Below are 17,917 nucleotides of genomic sequence, written 5' to 3'. Positions count from 1 at the left end.
TAGTTAATAAAAAAAAAATTATAAGATACTAACTAATTTATATCATTTTCAAAATTAATCCATAAATTAAATATATGATACTAACTAAATAAAAAATTAAAGCAGCAGTCTTAATCATTAAAAAGAACGTTTTTACTTTTAAAAACATTCTATTGTATATTTAACATCGAAAATATTCTTATTCCAGATTTGCTGTGGTAGTTGTAGAATGGATGCTAACGTGTTAAAATTGATTATTTTTCTATTTAGTTTAACTTAGTCAAAATTGTTATAATAGAGTATTTTTAAATTAAAAAATTATTTAACTAATATTATTTAAATTTCATAAATATCACTTTTAAAAGGTTAAAATCACTTTAGCAACCCGCTGTTATAGCAATATAACAGTTATTTAGTGGCTGCTACAGTGACATAACCGGCATTATAATTATATAGTAACTAGTAAATAACTGCTATAATAATTTTAAGATGTTTTTGAGCATGTTTAAATGATTTTAATTAACTTTAAATTGATCTGGTAAAAAATATAAATGTATATAAAAGTGTTGCATTATATTTTTTTTATAAGTTGAACAAATTTATTTTAATACAAGTAGTAGCTGTTATAAGATATACCGGCACGATGTTACAACAATGTTAAAATAAGAGAATATTCAAGATAAAATAATACTAGCTAGGTTGTTTGATTTTTTAGGGTTTTTTCTTTTAATATTTTGTTGCCCTATTTAAATAAAGGGTAAGGACGGTTGGAAACAAGATCAAGGTTGAGTCAAATTTAATTTTATGTTGTTAACTAGGGGTGGCAATTTTTGACCCGACACGAAAACACGACCCGAACCGAACACGAAAAAATCAGGTTAGGGTTGGGTAGTTTCGGGTTCGGGTCGAAATTGGGTCGACCCATTTGACCCAATTAATAAACAGGTCGGGTTCGGGTCAACCTGAAATGACCCGATTATAACCCGCGAACCCGTTTATAAATAATTATAAATTTAAACTAAAATTACAAATTTAAAAAAGTTAAAAACCCTAAACATAGAGATATGTTATGCTATTGATTGCAATGTTGCTATGGCTTATCATTTATGATATGAATTTCCAATTTGTGTAGATAAATGTTATTTTTAATTTTTAATTAAATATACAAATTTTATTTAATGAATTCAGGTCATATTCGGGTCAAACGGGTCAAACAGGTTAAACGGGTCAAACGGGTCGAACGAGTTAAACGGGTTAAACGGGTCAAGCGGGTTAAACGGGTCAAACGGGTCGGGTTCGGGTCGGGTTCGGGTCAAGTGCAAATAAACAGATCAGGTTCAGGTTGAATATTTTGACCCGAAATAATAATCAGGTCGGGTTCAGGTTGTCATTTGCCAACCCGTCAACCTGCCAACCCGAACCTGTCAACCCGAACCCGAACCGAATGGCCACCCCTATTGTTAACATTTATTTGATAAAATAATTAAGTCGAATTTAGAATTAACAAAATAGTTGAAATGGTTGTTTAATTTTGATTTAATTTATTTTTTATGAATTTGTTTGAATTTAATTTGTTTAGATGTTTTAAATTTATTTAATGATTTTAAATTTTTATATTTTTAAACTAGTGGGTTAGAATTTGATTTTGAGAGCTTATTTATTTCTTTACTATATTAATAAATATTTTTGATCATGTCCGAAAATCGAGGAGGTGGATGCTGGGATGTGGCGCTCCTGCTAACCTCCGAGAGACTTCACTTCCGCCTGCAACACAACCAGCGTCAGTGCCAAGCTAGGGAAGAAGTCCCCGACAATGACCCTTCGACGCTCAAGTCAATCTCCACCGAAGCAAGAAGCAAAGGAGATTGTAACGCAACTGTAAAGATCGCGAGAAAAACATACCTCCGTCGATGCTTGGATCCCCTTTATTTAGGGCTCCTGTAGCGTGTGCACACGCTTCTCAAAGCGGGCAAGCTGTCCCAAACCTTCCGTGGATAGTCATGTCAGTAAAGTGTTCCTGACACAGTACCTTAACGAGCCGAGCATATATCTGAAGCGACAGTGGAAGCTTCCGTCGTACGATCTTCTGCCTGACCATCCCACCCGTCAACGACATTAACTCCCAAAAGGATGTCGAAGGATATCGCGCGGTGTTTGTTGCTCAGCTGAACGGGATGGTCGCTTGGCTGAGAGCTCCCTGTCCCAGTGTCATCCGTTGCGGGGCCGAGTGGGGTGGCCGCTCGGCTGGAGTCTCCGTTGTCTGGCTGATGGATCTACTACTTGGCCGAGCGGGGTAGCAGCTCGCCCGATACTTCCACTGTCCAGTTGCTGTACGCGCACCTTGACCAAGCAGGATAGCCGCTCGGCTGTATTTAGCATTGTTTATGTGTGGTTTGCTCGGTTGTGCCTCTACTCTGCTAATCTGAGTATTGATGTAAAGCCGAGCGGAGTAGCCGCTCGTCCTGTTTCTGCAGACACTTGGCGTTCATTCCTGTCTTGAGCGTCTTAGCTCAGCTGGTGGCCTAGCTAGTGATGATGTCGGATCGAGCCTTTCATATCTCGGTCGGGCGAACCACTCGCTCGCCCGGTAGTGATAGGGGGTCTTGACCGCCTTGACTTTGACCTCCATTGTGGCGAAGACTTTTCCCAAGGTGGACCCTTCCTTATCACCGCATCATATGCCTCTCCTTTAAGTCTAGTCGAAGGAGATCGTGGTCCAACTAACTAGACTATTGCGTGAGCAAATTCCATCCCGATCGACCTTCCTTATTGTACGGACTGATAAGGTTGGGTCTGACCCTTGCCGATCAGCCTTTTGAAGGTGGTCGCTCGGTCATAAGCCTGCTCCTTTGATCCGATCAGACAAGCAAAGGTTTACACTTGCAGACTTTTTCCTCCACCTGTCCTAGGCGAACGCCGGCTGACCTGACGTCACCCCGATTTCTCCGGAAGCATGCAAATCCCTTTTCATTAAGGCAGAACAGGTTCTCATGCTAGCCTTAATTGTCGACCCGTGGTAGCACGCCACATCTCACGCCCGCTGCCACTGCACGCCTGACGTGACAGACACTGATGGCGATGTTTGGTTTGAATTCAACGGTGAGATATTGTCCTAGGTTTTCGCGACCTAGATCGGACGGCTCCGGTCGATCGAGCCCGGGGTATATGAACCCTCTGCCTCGCCGCCTTCCCCACACTTTTGCCACCGCGTTTCCAGCCTTCGTGCTCCTGCGGCTTGTGCTCTTCCAACAATCCTATGCGCGTTGTCCTCCAGCAATCCTTTGTTCTCTTCCTCCGACGATCCTTCGGTTCCTCTCTCCGATGACCTCCTTTCCTTTCCAATAAGCTCTCTCCCGTCACTTTTTTCCTTCGGGCCTTTTGCTGTCCACTGTTCCGACGTCCTTCCGGTGAACCTTTCCACATATTTTTGGATCGTTATTCTTTTGCGTCTGTTTTTAGTGATGGCCAGCTTCTCTCAGTCGTCGGTCGCCATCCCTGGACCCTGGTATACCACCACAGAGTCCAGGTTTGACGAGAGCGACGCAGAGGGCCTTAGGAATGCCTTCGACATTCTGCCTGACCACGATATTGTTTTGCCCTCCACGTCCGATCGGCCAAATAACTCGTCGACCGGATGTATTTGTCTGTTCAGGGATCATTTCATCGCCGGTCTGTGGTTCCCTATTCTTCCCTTCATTATTGTTGTCTGCAATTATTTCCGTATCTCCCTCCCTCAACTTGTGTCGAACTCCTTCCATCTTCTGTGCGACGTAGTCATCTTATTTCGGTTGCACGACATCCCCCTTGTCCCTCGAATCTTCCACTATTTCTATTACCCGAAACTGTCTGAGCTGGGGACCTTCCGTTTTCAGTTTAGGGCCGGCTTAGAGTTTTTTGATAAAATGACAACATCCAATAAACATTGGAAGGAATACTTCTTTTTCTTACGTCTTCCCGAGTGATCGGAATTCTTGACCCGTTGGCAGCTCAAAGTGGCACCCTAACCCCCACTGAAGTGGTATAAGAGCCGATTGGACTTCCTGGATGTTGCAGCGATGATGGCCGGTCAGAAGTACAACATCCAAAAGTTGCTGCTTGAGGGTGTTCTTTACATCTTCGGCCTGAGTCCGATCCGCACTCGATTGTCGACCAGCTTAGGTAAGATACTTAATTGTATACTCCTTTGATGCTAACTGATTTTTCTTTTATCCTGCAGTCGAAATCATGATGTGTGCACAGATGGCCGGCAAGGCGAAGCTCTTGTATAGCGCGATCGAGGCGACTGCTATCGAGGAACAGGCGAGCCGCGGTCTTCCGCGGGTCGACACCAACGAAGATCCACTCGGGGCAAGCGAGGAGACGCCCGCGGAAGTGGGCGAAGGCGCGACCAACCATGCGTCGAGCGGTGGGGCCACCCCGAGCTCCCAGCCTCGGACGGAGCAACACCCTCTTATTCCTGTCGAAGAACCCTTGGGATCGGCCTCCTCCGACGTGCTGCTGACCAGGCGCAAGAGACGGTAAGCGGAGCCGTCTTCGCGCTCTGCTACCTCGGGCGCGCAATCAGTCGAGAGGGTCGAGACTTAATGTAAAATACCGGAAAATAGGCAAGTATTAATAAGAGAATTTTTCGGAATTTCTGGGAAATTTTTCGAAATTTTTCAGAGCTCGTATGAGCGAGTTTACGGGGATAAAAATGGGGCCCGGGAAAGCCTGTTTAGGCTACCCCATTTAAGTGAGGAAAAGCTTATTTATTTAATTCTGTTTCCTTTTCCTTTTATTTTTCCTCACCCGCCGAACCCGTGCCTGTTTTCTTTTTCCCGACACCGTCCCTCTTCACTCCGACGGTTCCTTCTTCTTCCCAAACCCGACACGCCCTTCTTCTTCCTTCCTCGTGTCTTCATACCGTCGGCGTCTGAGTATCAACCGAGTCTTCGCTTCTTCGGGTCGGGGACAGGAGCCAAGCACCCGAGTTGATATGTTGCCGATGCCCTAACCACTGCTACTTTTCCCTCTTCCTCTTCTCCTCTCCGGCACTGATTCCTCCAGCGCCGATGGTCGAAGCGCCTCTTGAAGTTCAACCGGTGGCCGTCCCGAGCATCCCGGTAGTTTCTTCTCCTCTGACTGCCACCCGATCCTATCCCTTCGGCAACCAAACTTCTTCCTCCCGGAGCTCTTGACATTGCCAATCTTGCTGTGCTCAAGTAGCAAAGAACAGTGCCCTAGATTCCGATTCGTGGTCGTCGCCGCGCGGAGCAGTGCCGACCATTGCTGGAGATTTCTTGCTTCCGTGCCCTAGCCTCGGTCCACTGCCACCTCTGCACGCGTTTGGTTCCGGACAGAAGCTAGCAGATGAGGCCTCTGTCGATCACATACCACCATCGTTGATCTAGGGATTCCGGCGGCCAGTATTGAGGTTTGGGCAGCAAGGAGGGTTTCCAGCAGCAACGCTCCCTGCTGTGGATCAACAATCATGATTGTGAATTGAGGTAAAGGGAAGGAATGTGATATGTTTGTAGTTAGATGATCATGTATAGCTTGATTAGAGATATGGATTGAATTAGGTATGATTTGGATTTAATTTAGGCAGGTCGAGGAAGTTGGTTTAGGGTTTTTGCCCTAAATAGTTCTTAAGAATTTTATTTAGCTATTTATGTAGATTGTAGCTAAATAAAATATATTTATATTAGTGACACAGGGTTTTGACATGAGACGAGCATCTCGACGTCCGAGTTGGACCGGATTGGTCTTATCGATTGAAGGCGGGTACCTCTTGACTTATCTTTTATGATATCGTCATTTGGATATGCATAGTACTTTATACCTTCAAGCAATGAACATGTTTGTCTTTGATATGCCACTGTTTGATATCCATAGCATGTTAGGTTTGTCGCTTGTTATGTATCTGTGCTTATATCTCGTGATTTGTTACCATGAGTATCTTATTGTCATGAGTACTTTATTACCATGAGTATCTTAGTTTCTAGAGTGACATACCATGTTTTACTGAGGTTAGGACTAGGTTCTGGATTTTTGGTTTTAGTCATGTGTATCTAGATTATCTGATACTTAGGTTTTTATGCCATGACTGGCTTGTGTACCTCTGTTTGTTTGTCATATATGGTTCGTGTACGTAGACCTTGTTCTTTGATCTGTGCATATTGTTGGTACATAGGTTATGGAAGGGGATATGTTTAGGATCTAGGTTGTTATACCAGAGAGGACCTGTATGTCCTGGATCCGTGAATTTGATCTACTGATACTGTGGTACCCATATTATATATATATGGATTTTTCTATGCTGATCAGGATATACCATACTTGTTATGTTCGGGACATATGTTTTGATATTCTATCTGACCTGTGTACTCTAGATTTTGGTATGTGACCATCGCTTTTACAGAACCCATTTTGTATATATGGATATGGTTATGTTGATAAGTTTTTCCTATGCATAGTGACATGCATCATGATTGCATGCTGTGCGATTGTAGGCTCCATTATGGTTGAGCCCATCGCCAGTTACATGTACTGCACACACCCCCACTCATGGTTTAGTGGTATATCAGGCAGGTGTGTGGCGGTTCTGCTGTTTGGCTCCGTTGGTCATATGACTCAGCGTGGTAGCCGGCAGTCAGTTCCGCTCTGTTTGGCTCCGCTGGCATTTAGTGTAGCAGCGTGGTAGCCGGCAGATGGTGGACTCTGTTTGGCTCCGTTGGTCAGGTGACTCAGCGTGGTAGCCGGCAGATATTTCCTCCCCGTCATCGTGTACCGGGAGATGAGAGCATTGAGCTCCCCCATTTATGATTTGGGGTCACAGGACAGGAGTACTCCGATAGCATTCCGTCCACTCGGTCACTGTTCAGGAGCAGTGATGTTAGAGTGCACGGTCATCACATGCATTGATTGCCTTTATTTGTTTGTGTTTGCTGCACTTATATGCTGCATTTTGGTGGATGCATTTGTTTGACATGCATACAGGAGACATACTGCGTATCGGTTTGATGACCCTTTAGATCAGGATAGGAGTTCCTGGTGAGTACAACTTCCTTGGTTACTTATCAGTTTTGTATATTTCCTATATATTATTCGGAAGCTGTATTCCATGTTTATTGTTGTTAGATATATCTTACTACTCATGTCCATTGGTATTCGCTGAGTTGTTGAACTCACCCCCGTTGACACTATTTTTTTCAAGTACCAAGTTATTTATGGTGTCGCTTGGAGCATCCTGTCTGCTGGTCCCCACGTCACATCAGAAGACATATCTCCGCCTTTTTGTTATTTTATCGTGGTATATGGTATGTGTGTATTTGACTTTGTGTTCCGGTTTTGTTTCCAGAGTATTGTGTTGTTGTGTGGTGTAAGCCTAGCCGGCTAGCAGTCATGTATTTTGGATTTCTATCGTTTTTCTGCTATGTTTTATATTTTGTTCCAGCCGAGTGGGCTGATGATAAATATATAACTGCGTGGTTGTGTGTATATTCCAGCAGCCTGTGGCTGATGTATATTGTGTATGTAGAAAGTTTCAGATTGTCCGCCGTACAAGGGAGGTGCTGTCGAAATTTCTTCGGACAGTGACTTTCCCGGGGCGTGACACTTAAGTTATTATCTCTTTGTACTTGTAATTATCGAATTGCTAGTGAATTGTCTAACGAAAGTGATTGTCGATCATGGTCCTTGGAGTAGGAGTTGTCATAGACTTCGAACCAAGTAAAACAAAAAGTGTCAGCTTGGTTTTTGTTATTCTTCCTTTACGTCTTTATTTCTGTTGCGTTTACTCCGATAGATTTTAACGAAAAAGTAAAAAAGTCACTAGTACTATTTACCATAATACTTCCCATCCTACAAATATAATATATATGTGATATTTAAGGTGACGTTTCGTTCTCTCCTAGGAATCGGAATCGGAATCGGAATGTGTATCATAGTATTGTGGAATGGGAATGAGTATAAGCTTGGGTATCATTCCTAAAAATAATGTTTGGTTAGTTGAATATTTTCAATCGGAATAAACTTAAATTTCCTTTTTTATCCTTAAAGGAAAATAAGAGAAAACATTAAATGGAAGATAAGGTTGAATGTGAGAGAAACATATGATGAGAGAGAAAGTGTGATGGGAAAAAATAAAAAGAGGGAAAGTGTTATGAGAGAAAAATGAGGAGAGAGAGCGTGATAAGAGAGATTGAGAAGAGAAAAAAGTACGATGAGAGAGAAAAGTGTGTTGAGAGAGAAAAAAGGATGGCAAAACATGAAGAGAGAGAAAGTGCGATGAGAGAAAATGAGAGATTGAGGAGAGAAAGTATGATAAGAAAATATGATGAGAGAAAAAGTGTGATGAGAAAAAATGAAGAGTGAGAAAGGGTGATGAGAGAAAATGAGGAGAGAGAGTATGATGGAAGATAATGAAGAGAGAGAAAGTATGATGAAAGAAAATATGGAGAGAGGGTATGGTAAGAGAGATTGAAGAGAGAGAAAATATGATGAGAGAGAAAGTATGATGAAAAAATAGGAAAGAATGATAGAGAGAAAATAATGAGAGAGAGTGTGTAATGAGAGAGAATGAGGAGAGAGAGTGTGAGTCTGATGAGATGAAATATGGAGAAAGAGTATGATAAGAGAGATTGAGGAGAGAGAAAATATGATGAGAGAGAAAGTGTGATGAAAAAATGAGGAGAGAATGAAGAGAGCGAAAATAATGAGAGAGAGTGTGTCTGTTGAGAGAGAATATAGAGAGAAAATAGTAGAGAATGTGTGATGAGAGAGAATAAGGAGAGAGAAAGTATGTTGAGAGAGAAAATGTGATGATAGAATGAGGAGAGGAATGTATGATGAGAGAGAATAAGTAGAGATAGTGAAATGAAAGAAAAATTGAACAAATATACTAAGGATATTTTCGTTCAAAATTTAATTCTTATTCTCATTCCATCAAAACCCAAGTGAGGAAGTGGGCTTCATCCATACCCAAATTTTTGGATTTCATTCCAAAATCTTGATTCTATTCCTATCAACCAAACACAAGGTTTAGGAATAAATCCATTTCTTCATTCCCAAACCTCTAAATCAAACGCCACCTAAATCTCATACTTCTAATGGGATGATAGATATTATAACTATCATCCATACGATGCTAATTTGCATCTATAATTTTAGAAAATAATTAAAGAAACTGACTTATCGTATTTTTTATACCAAAAATATTGAATAACATCATAACTATTAAAAAATTCTATATATAATATTTTTAATAAGTTAAATTAATTTATTTTTATATGTTATAGGGTAGGTATCACAAAGCCAAAGATAAAACTTAAAAAAAAACTCATTCGGTATTCTCATCCTATAATTTCTTACTAAAAAGTTATTCCATTGCCGGGATTTGAACCCGGGTCGCCTGGGTGAAAGCCAGATATCCTAACCGGACTAGACGACAATGGAAAGATATTACTTTTTCTCAATTATTTTTATTTATATGTTATTATTTTCTTTAACCTTTTTATCCCAGTTTCATTACTTATGCTACATTTGGTAGGTACATCATGTCACTCGTATTACTGTAAAATTATTATAAAACAATATAAATCCTATTATATATATTAATCCGATCCGAAAACATGAACTTGGCTAGCTGAGGATGTGACTGTTGCGCTGACGAGCTATAGACCGCGCTCCTCTTCGTAAAACAAGCAATGTCAATGTTGAGCTAGGGAGGGGTCTCCGGCGTTGACCCTCTGACGCGCAAGTCAGTTACTGGAACTATAGAGGAAAGCAGAGCAATAGTAATGCAAGTGCAAAGAGTGAATAACACGTACCTCCTGTTGGAACCCCAAGGTTGGTTTTGGTGTGATCAACAAGTTAAGTTAGGTTCTGTTGTTTTCTAACCTTGTGTCTAAGTGTGCAGGAGCTTAGGAGCACAGGTACTCGAGCGGAAGACGCAGCTAGCGAGAAGGACGGCACGCGGTGCGTTCGAGGGACGAGGCGCTGCGGAAGAGTACACCGGCGGACGAGAAGGAAGTGCGCGCGATGGTTCCGAGGTACGAAAGCCGGAGCGGAAGATTGCTCGGGGAGCAAGAGACGCAGCTAGCGCGAAGGTCGGCACGGGGTGCGATCGAGGGACGAAGTCTGTGGATGAGTACGCTGGTGGACGAGAAGGACACGCTGGTGGACGAGAAGCCGGAGGGAAGCACGCTCGAGAAGACCGGAAGATGGGTTCGGGTGAGCCCTATTCCGGATGTCAGAGATCACCCAATCAAGCGGATCCGGAGCAGAAGACCCGGACCGAGACGGGGACTTAACGGAGAAGTGGTCCCGGACAAAAAGTCAATCGTAGTTGACTTTTTGCTCCGGGGCGTCCGGAACCAATCCGGGCGCTCGGAGTTGTCCGGGGCGCCCGGAATGCTTCCGGGCGCCCGGACCCTGATTTTGACCAAGATTGCGATTTACGTGATCTGAATGTTGGGGGATAAAACTTTATCCCCCCAGGGTGCCCGGAACCCTTCCAGGCGCCCCGACCAAGGCTATAAATATAGCCTTGGTCCAGAAGCTCTTCATTAGTTCAGAAATTGTAAACAACACTTGTGTGCTTCCACTGTTTAAATTAGCTTCTGTCTTTTTGTAAACGAGGCTTCTCCGCTTGAAGGAGCTCTTAGTGCGATCTTCATCCTTGGATTAACAACCTCCCCGGTTGTAACCAAGTCAAATTCGGTGCCTCGTTTTTATGCTTTATTTTATGCTTAATCTATTTTTTACGTGTTAGCTTAAACGTACGGGAAAGGGTTGTCTTTGATTTTTCAGGGCTATTCAACCCCCCCTTCTACCCGGCCGCATCGGTCCAACAAGTGGTATCAGAGCCGAGGAGGACTAACCGCCGAACGAAGCAACAAGATGGCCGGATCCAACATCCACGCACCAAAATTCGAAGGGGACTTCGCTAGCTGGAAAAATCGAATGGAGGTATTTCTTGAAACAGATTATGATTTATTACTAACAATGGAATTTGGCTATGAAGCACCAGAGGGCAAAGCAAGAAATCAATGGTCAAAGAAGGAGCAGGCTGACCACGTGGCAAACAAGAAAGCAGAATTTCATCTGCTAAGTGTACTTCCAACACAAGAAGTCAATCGAGTCGGTACCTACAACTCGGCAAAGGAGCTTTGGGAGAAATTCCTTGAGTTACACGAAGGAACATCCGAAGCCAAACTTGCAAGACGGGATTTACTTCGTAACCAGCTTACAAACCTCCGATTTGAAGAAGGTGAAACAATTGCACATCTACACTTGAGGATTCAGGAACTCATCACTAGACTTACGAATCTCGGAGAAGAGGTAAGTAACCGAGATTCGCTAAGGTATGCCCTAAATTCCTTTCCTAGAAACTCAAAATGGGCATCACTAGTAGATGCCTTTTACATTTCAAAAGATCTAGAAAAAATTTCATTAGACGAATTCTTTTCAACTTTTGAAGTGCATGAGTCAAGATGTGCAGGTCCGAAGGAGCCCAAGAATAATGTCGCTCTTAAAGCTTCGAAGACGATGAGTCGAATCTTCTTTCGACGGCGAGGAAATGGTAATGATGGTAAGACGATTTAAAATATTTGTAAATCTAGAAAATCTAACCATCCGCAGGAAGAAAGAAAAGAATCATCCACTGCTACCATTGCGATGAAGAAGGGCACGTCAAAGACAATTGCCTAAACGAAGAACAAAGGGAAGGACAAGGGTAAGAAGCCTATCAAAAGCGCAAGGCCCTAAAAGCGGCGTGGGACGATATGTCGTCGAATCGAGGAGTTCTCCGGGCTCGCGTTAATGGCGAGTCATCAAGGCGACGCTGCGAGTCAAGCTCTTCCGAAATGAGCATCGAAAGCATCGATGAAGGGGAGCCACGTCAGAAGAAGCAATTCAGGGGGAGAAACCGACAACGAGATCGACAAGGTAAGTGAGGTACGAACTCTTCCTCATGATAAAATGTTTAAATTCATTAAAATTTTAACTAAAGATTGCTGCAAATTAGAAAATGAAAATAAAGATTTAAAAGCAATATTAGTTACATCTTGTCCGTTAAAAATGCTAGATAAATCAAATTTAGAAAATGAAAAATTAAAATTAGAAATTCAAAATTTAAAAATTCAAGTAGAAAACTTGAAAAACTCTGCTTGCTCATCTAAAACCAATTTTAGAAGGTTCAATAATTTGAATTGGTATTATAGATATCACCAGGGACAAATTAAAAATATCTCTAGAAAATATGTCCCTAAGAAATTTTTAGTTAATCCAGTAGGTTGGAACCTTTATTGGGTTCCTAAATCTTGCTTAGTGTAAATTTAAAATCAAAGTTAGCGCTTTAAGTGAGAAAATTAAACAAAAATTTCTTTATGGGCTTTGACTAGAAAGTGGTTGTTGCTCCAATAACCAAGAAGGCCTAGTGCCTCGCCACTGCCTGAAAGCCAAATATTGAAATAAATGTTTAATTAATAAAGCATTAATACTAGAATTATTTAATGCTTTAAAAAATTATTCAAACATGTTTCAAAATTTTGACATAATTTTTTTTAAATAATTAATTTTTTTAAAATTCTATTTTCAAAAATAATTTTTACTTAGAGTGTTTAGAAAAATTTTCAAAAACTATTTTTTCCTAAGATTAAAATTTTACTTAGAGTTTTTTTCTGCTTTTATTGATTTAAAAATATTTTTCAAAATATTTAATTAAGTTTTATTGATTGCAAAATTCTTTTTCTAACTTAGAATCTTTTGACTTAGAATTTTTTTTGGTAGCTTTTCAAAATTTTCTAAGTCTTTAACCCTTAGATTTTTTGGAACCCCATTTTTTTTGTGATCAAAGGGGGAGAAGGATAAGTATAAGTCTAGGGGGAGGTAGCCTAAAACTATTTTTTTTTTCTATCTTTGTGCACTAAATTGTAAATTTAGTTAGTTTATTTTTTGTCTAGTTAACCCTAGCTTAACTTGGGTTGATCACACCAAAAAGAGGGAGATTGTTGGAACCCCAAGGTTGGTTTTGGTGTGATCAACAAGTTAAGTTAGGTTCTGTTGTTTTCTAACCTTGTGTCTAAGTGTGCAGGAGCTTAGGAGCACAGGTACTCGAGCGGAAGACGCAGCTAGCGAGAAGGACGGCACGTGGTGCGTCCGAGGGACGAGGCGCTGCGGAAGAGTACACCGGCGGACGAGAAGGAAGTGCACGCGATGGTTCCGAGGTACGAAAGCCGGAGCGGAAGATTACTCAGGGAAGGGACGAAGAGCTGCGGATGAGTACATTGGTGAACGAGAAGGAAGCACGCTATGATTCCAAGGGACGAGAAGCCGGAGCGGAAGCCTGCTTGAGAAGGCCAGAAGTTGGGTTCGGATGAGCCCTATTCCGGATGGCCGAGATCACCCAAGTGAGCGCAGCCAGAGCGAAAGACTCGTACCGAAGCGAGCGGAGCTGAAGATGGAGGCCCGGAGAAAAAGTCAACAAATGTTGACTTTTTCATTCAGGGCGCCTAGAACAGTTCAGGGCGCCCGGAACCCTGTTTTTATCCACAATGACGTGGACTTTGACCGTTACGTCAGGGATAACTTTTTATCCCACTCTAGGCGCCTGGAACCCTTCCAGGCGCCCCGACCAAGGCTATAAATATAGCCTTTGTCCAGAAGCTCTTCATTAGTTCAGAAATTGTAAACAACACTTATGTGCTTCCACTGTTTAGATTAGCTTCTGTCTTTCTGTGCTTACACTGCTGTAAACGAGGCTTCTCCGCCTAAAGGAGCTCTTAGTGCGATCTTCATCCTTGGATTAACAACCTCCCCGGTTGTAACCAAGTCAAATTCGATGCCTCGTTTTTATGCTTTATTTTCTGTTTAATCTATTTTTTATGTATTAGCTTAATCGTACGAGAAAGGGTTGTGTTTGATTTTTCAGGGCTATTCAACCCCCCCTTCTACCCGGCCGCATCGGTCCTACACCTCCGTCGGTACTTAGATTCTCCTTTATATAGAGCTCTGATGGATGACGTGCACGCTCCTCGAGGCATGAACATGTTTTTCCAATGTGTCTTATGAAAGGATTTGTCAGGAAAGTGTTTCTGATACCATACCTTAACAGGGCACGCATATCCCTGACAAGACAGTAGAAGATTCCGTTGTACGATCCATCTGTTGCCCATACCTCGTATCAGCGACATTATCTCCCAAAAGGATATCGAGAGATTTAACAATAGCTCCACTATTTAGCCGAGCCGGGTAGCCGCTAAGCCGGGACTCCTACGCTCTGTCAGCCTCAGTTAATCTTCCTTGCGATGACTGAGTGTAGTACTTGTCCCTTCGGATCAAACAAGCTCTTCGCTCTCCTCTGCTTTCTGCCGATTCACACTAAGCGTTTGACCGTCTTACTGTATTATCCCGAACTAGGCTGGAAGCCTAAAAATTACTAGGGTCTTGGATTTGATGTCAATATATAATCATGGTTACTGCGCTACACTGAGCTAGCTCAGTAAAATCTAATCCTAACTATATTATTACTAGACTCGACATTACCTAACCCAATTAATTATTATTTTTTTATTTTATCATCTCCCTTTCCTCCTTTTTCACTTTAAATTGTAGTTGATACCTCCTCTATACTATCCCTTTCCTTACCCTTTCTCTTCCTCTTCCCTCTCAATTTTGCATATTCCTTTATTGTTCCTCCTCATTTATAGTCGATGCTATCTTTTCTTTTTATTTAATTGACAATAAAGTATAAAGTAGTAAATAGCATAAATCAATTTTAATAAATGATTAATTTAAGAACCTGGATTGATATATCACCAACTATTAGTACTTTCTATTACTATTAGTATTTCTAATTTATCTTGATAGCCAAAGATTTCCATTATAAAAATAATCAAGTTTATCGACAGAATATACCGATGTAATATTATTTCGTCAGTAAACTCAGACGGAATATAATTTTCGTCGATAATCTCTGACGAAAATTAGATTCTGTCAGTAATCCTGTTATTTTAATAGTTTCAACCATTTTTATCGACGGAAATTTAATTCCGTCAGAAAATATTACCGATTGAATTAAATTTCCGTCGGTAAAATCAGAATATTACCGACGGAGATTTAATTCAGTCAATAATATTTTCTCACGGAATTAAATTTTCGTCGATAAAATAATAGAAACTATTTATTATCGGGAAAAAATAGGATTACCGATATTGGAAATTATATTCCGTCGAAAATTACCGACAGAAATTAAATTCCGATAGTAATCCTGAAATAAATTTATATTACAAAAAATATCAGAACTACCGACAAAATCAAATTTCTGTCAGAGATTACCGACTGAAATTAGATTCCGTCGATAATCCCCAAATACAAAATATCAGGATTACCGACGGAAATTATATTCAATCGGTAATCTCCGACGGAAATTTAATTCCGTTGGTAATTACCGACATAAATTCGATTCTGTCAGTGACCCCGAAAATAAAATTAGGGCACTGACCCTTCTCCTCTCCTGTCACGCACTCGGTTTTCTCCTATCTTGTGATTCCGACGCGATCTCTCCTTTCCGGCGATTCCGGCGCGTTCTCTCCTCTCCGACGATTCTGGCGTGATCTCTCCTCTCTGATGATCTTTAGGTAAGTTCTCTCCTCTCCTCTCCTCTCTGTTTTTCTCCTCTCCGCCGGTCACTAGCAAACGACTGAAGCCTTTGCTGGCTGGTAGCCGCATGCTGGTGGTTCTGTTGGCCGCTAGCCGCATGCTAGTGACTGTGTCAGCCACTAGCAAGCGGTCGGTCGTTGGCCGCTGGACGCAGGCTACTAGCAAGCGGCCGCCAGCTGTGCCCGCCAGCTGCAAGCAAGCGATAGCCGTCGCCTGTGCCGACCGCTAGCAAGTGACCGCGCGACTGTGCTAGCCAGCAGCTGTGTTGGCCGACGGCTGTGTTAACTGTCATCAAGTGGTTTGTGGCTTTGCTAGAAATATGCCTGATGTCGATGGAAGAGTGAGGATACTACAATTTAGTGAGTATAAATATATGTCTAATTTTATGAGATTATTCTTTTGATGTTTGAGATTTTATTTCTTGATTGTTAATATTGATTATCTAACAAACTGCACATCTTAATATTCTTTAGGTATTATCAAGTTTCAATAGTACCATGAAAATAGAGGTTGAAATTATGTAATATGTAGTTTCCAATATAATCAGTTATAAGCTGACACTATCGTCTGGAACAATTTTAGATTCAAAAGTTATCAGATTCTTCCGATGGAAGAAGGATAAGGTAAAGATATTTTTACAAAGAGATGCAGGTGGAACGAAGAGAAAAAGGTACAACATTGAATATGCAACAAATTTTACAAATGTGATAGCAAAGGACTTATTCAACAATAAGAATATCTTTACCTTATCCTTCTTCCATCGGAAGAATCTAATAGCTTTTGAATCTAAAATTGTTCCAGAGGATAACGTCAGCTTATAACTAACTATAATAAGCTCATCAATTTCAAGACTTCTAAATCATCTGAAGATCCTAGAGGCGGGGCCCATCTTATTTCTTCTTCTACAAGAGACTCAAGACTCACGGGATTCTAATTAGATTTGTGCAACTATAACTTACCTTTTTTGTTTATCACTTATAAAACATGCAAAATATATTTATTCCATTTTGATATTAATTATAATATGCTCATCTCTAATTGTATTACATTTTCTCAGGAACAATTCGAATTAACTTGAATTAATATAAGAAAAAATACGTATGAGTCCCCGACGACTTTAAGGACCTTGTAGCCACGTGGTGTTACAAGCTGCTGCTCTGCCATAATGATATCTGTAAAACAACATTGCAACACATAATAATAAGGTGATGGAAACATGATAATAAAATTACAAATTAATATGAAAGCATAACTTACTTGATGATTACTAATTTTAATACTTAATCACCGTTACCATCTAACTAATCAACTCTGTACAGTTTCTATGTCCTCTTCGCTAGTGAGCTTAGTTCAACTTCATACTCACTGTTGGGCATCTCTCCATCATCAATATCTTCGTAAGTGACATTAACATCTACAAGTAATTGAGAAGTAGATTGGAGTTGTAAATTAACTAAATGTCTCTCCACTTCATCATTCTAAAATGCATCATGATTTTGAGGAGTGACTGTACATGTTCGACATCTCTATGGTTGAGCGAGACTTGATTTGACAAACAAACAACCATTCACTAGATCTTCTTCTCTTTGTAGGGTATTCAAGATAGAAAACCTGACCCGCTTGTATCCCAAAAATGAAAGGCTCAAATTTGTTGAATCTTTTGTTTGCATTAACTTCAACTAAATTAATTATAATTTGGATGAATTCTAGTACCTATTCTTGATGTCAGATCATACCATGAACACTTGAACAACACACACCTCTTTATCGGTAATGCAGGATATTCAATCTCTATGATCTCCTCAAGTCTACCATAGTAATCAAACTCAGTATTGTTGTTGTCCATAGATCCTTTGACGCAAACACCAGAATTATAAGTTAATCTCTGTGAATCTCTTTGTGCCACGTGAAATTTAAGGCCATTAACATAGTAACCAGAGTACACCTTAATTTTATGGAGCGAGCCTGATGCAATATTCATTATCCTATCATCTTGCACATTTGATATTCTACGGTCTTTCATCTATAAAATATAGTCCACATATAAATTAGGACACCTATTAATAGGATTGAAGAAAAATATTATAAATTTTGTAACTTACATATATTTGAAACCATAGTGCAAATTCGGTCTCTAACTTTGCTGCTACCTCACTTGCAACAATTGATGGATTTTGTATATATAGTTGTTGTTTGTACAAGATGGGAAAAAAGATAATTATATAAATGTTGGAATACCAAGAAAGATATTTAAGAATGAATAATTATTTACTTAGAGAAGTTAACTTACTTTATG

The 17,917-nt window shown here is 40.7% G+C and overlaps 1 non-coding gene across 1 annotated transcript; it reads right to left on the bottom strand.

The window, feature by feature from the left end:
- Nucleotides 1-9,340: 9,340 nt before the first annotated feature.
- TRNAE-UUC lies at nt 9,341-9,414 on the bottom strand. Its single transcript has one exon. It is a non-coding gene; the product is annotated as a tRNA-Glu (tRNA).
- Nucleotides 9,415-17,917: the final 8,503 nt, after the last annotated feature.

Source organism: Zingiber officinale, chromosome 2A, assembly GCF_018446385.1.
Source record: "Zingiber officinale cultivar Zhangliang chromosome 2A, Zo_v1.1, whole genome shotgun sequence".
Lineage (NCBI taxonomy): Eukaryota > Viridiplantae > Streptophyta > Magnoliopsida > Zingiberales > Zingiberaceae > Zingiber > Zingiber officinale.
The sequence above is the reverse complement of the archived record's forward strand: the minus strand, read 5'-3'. Positions and strand labels throughout refer to the sequence as shown.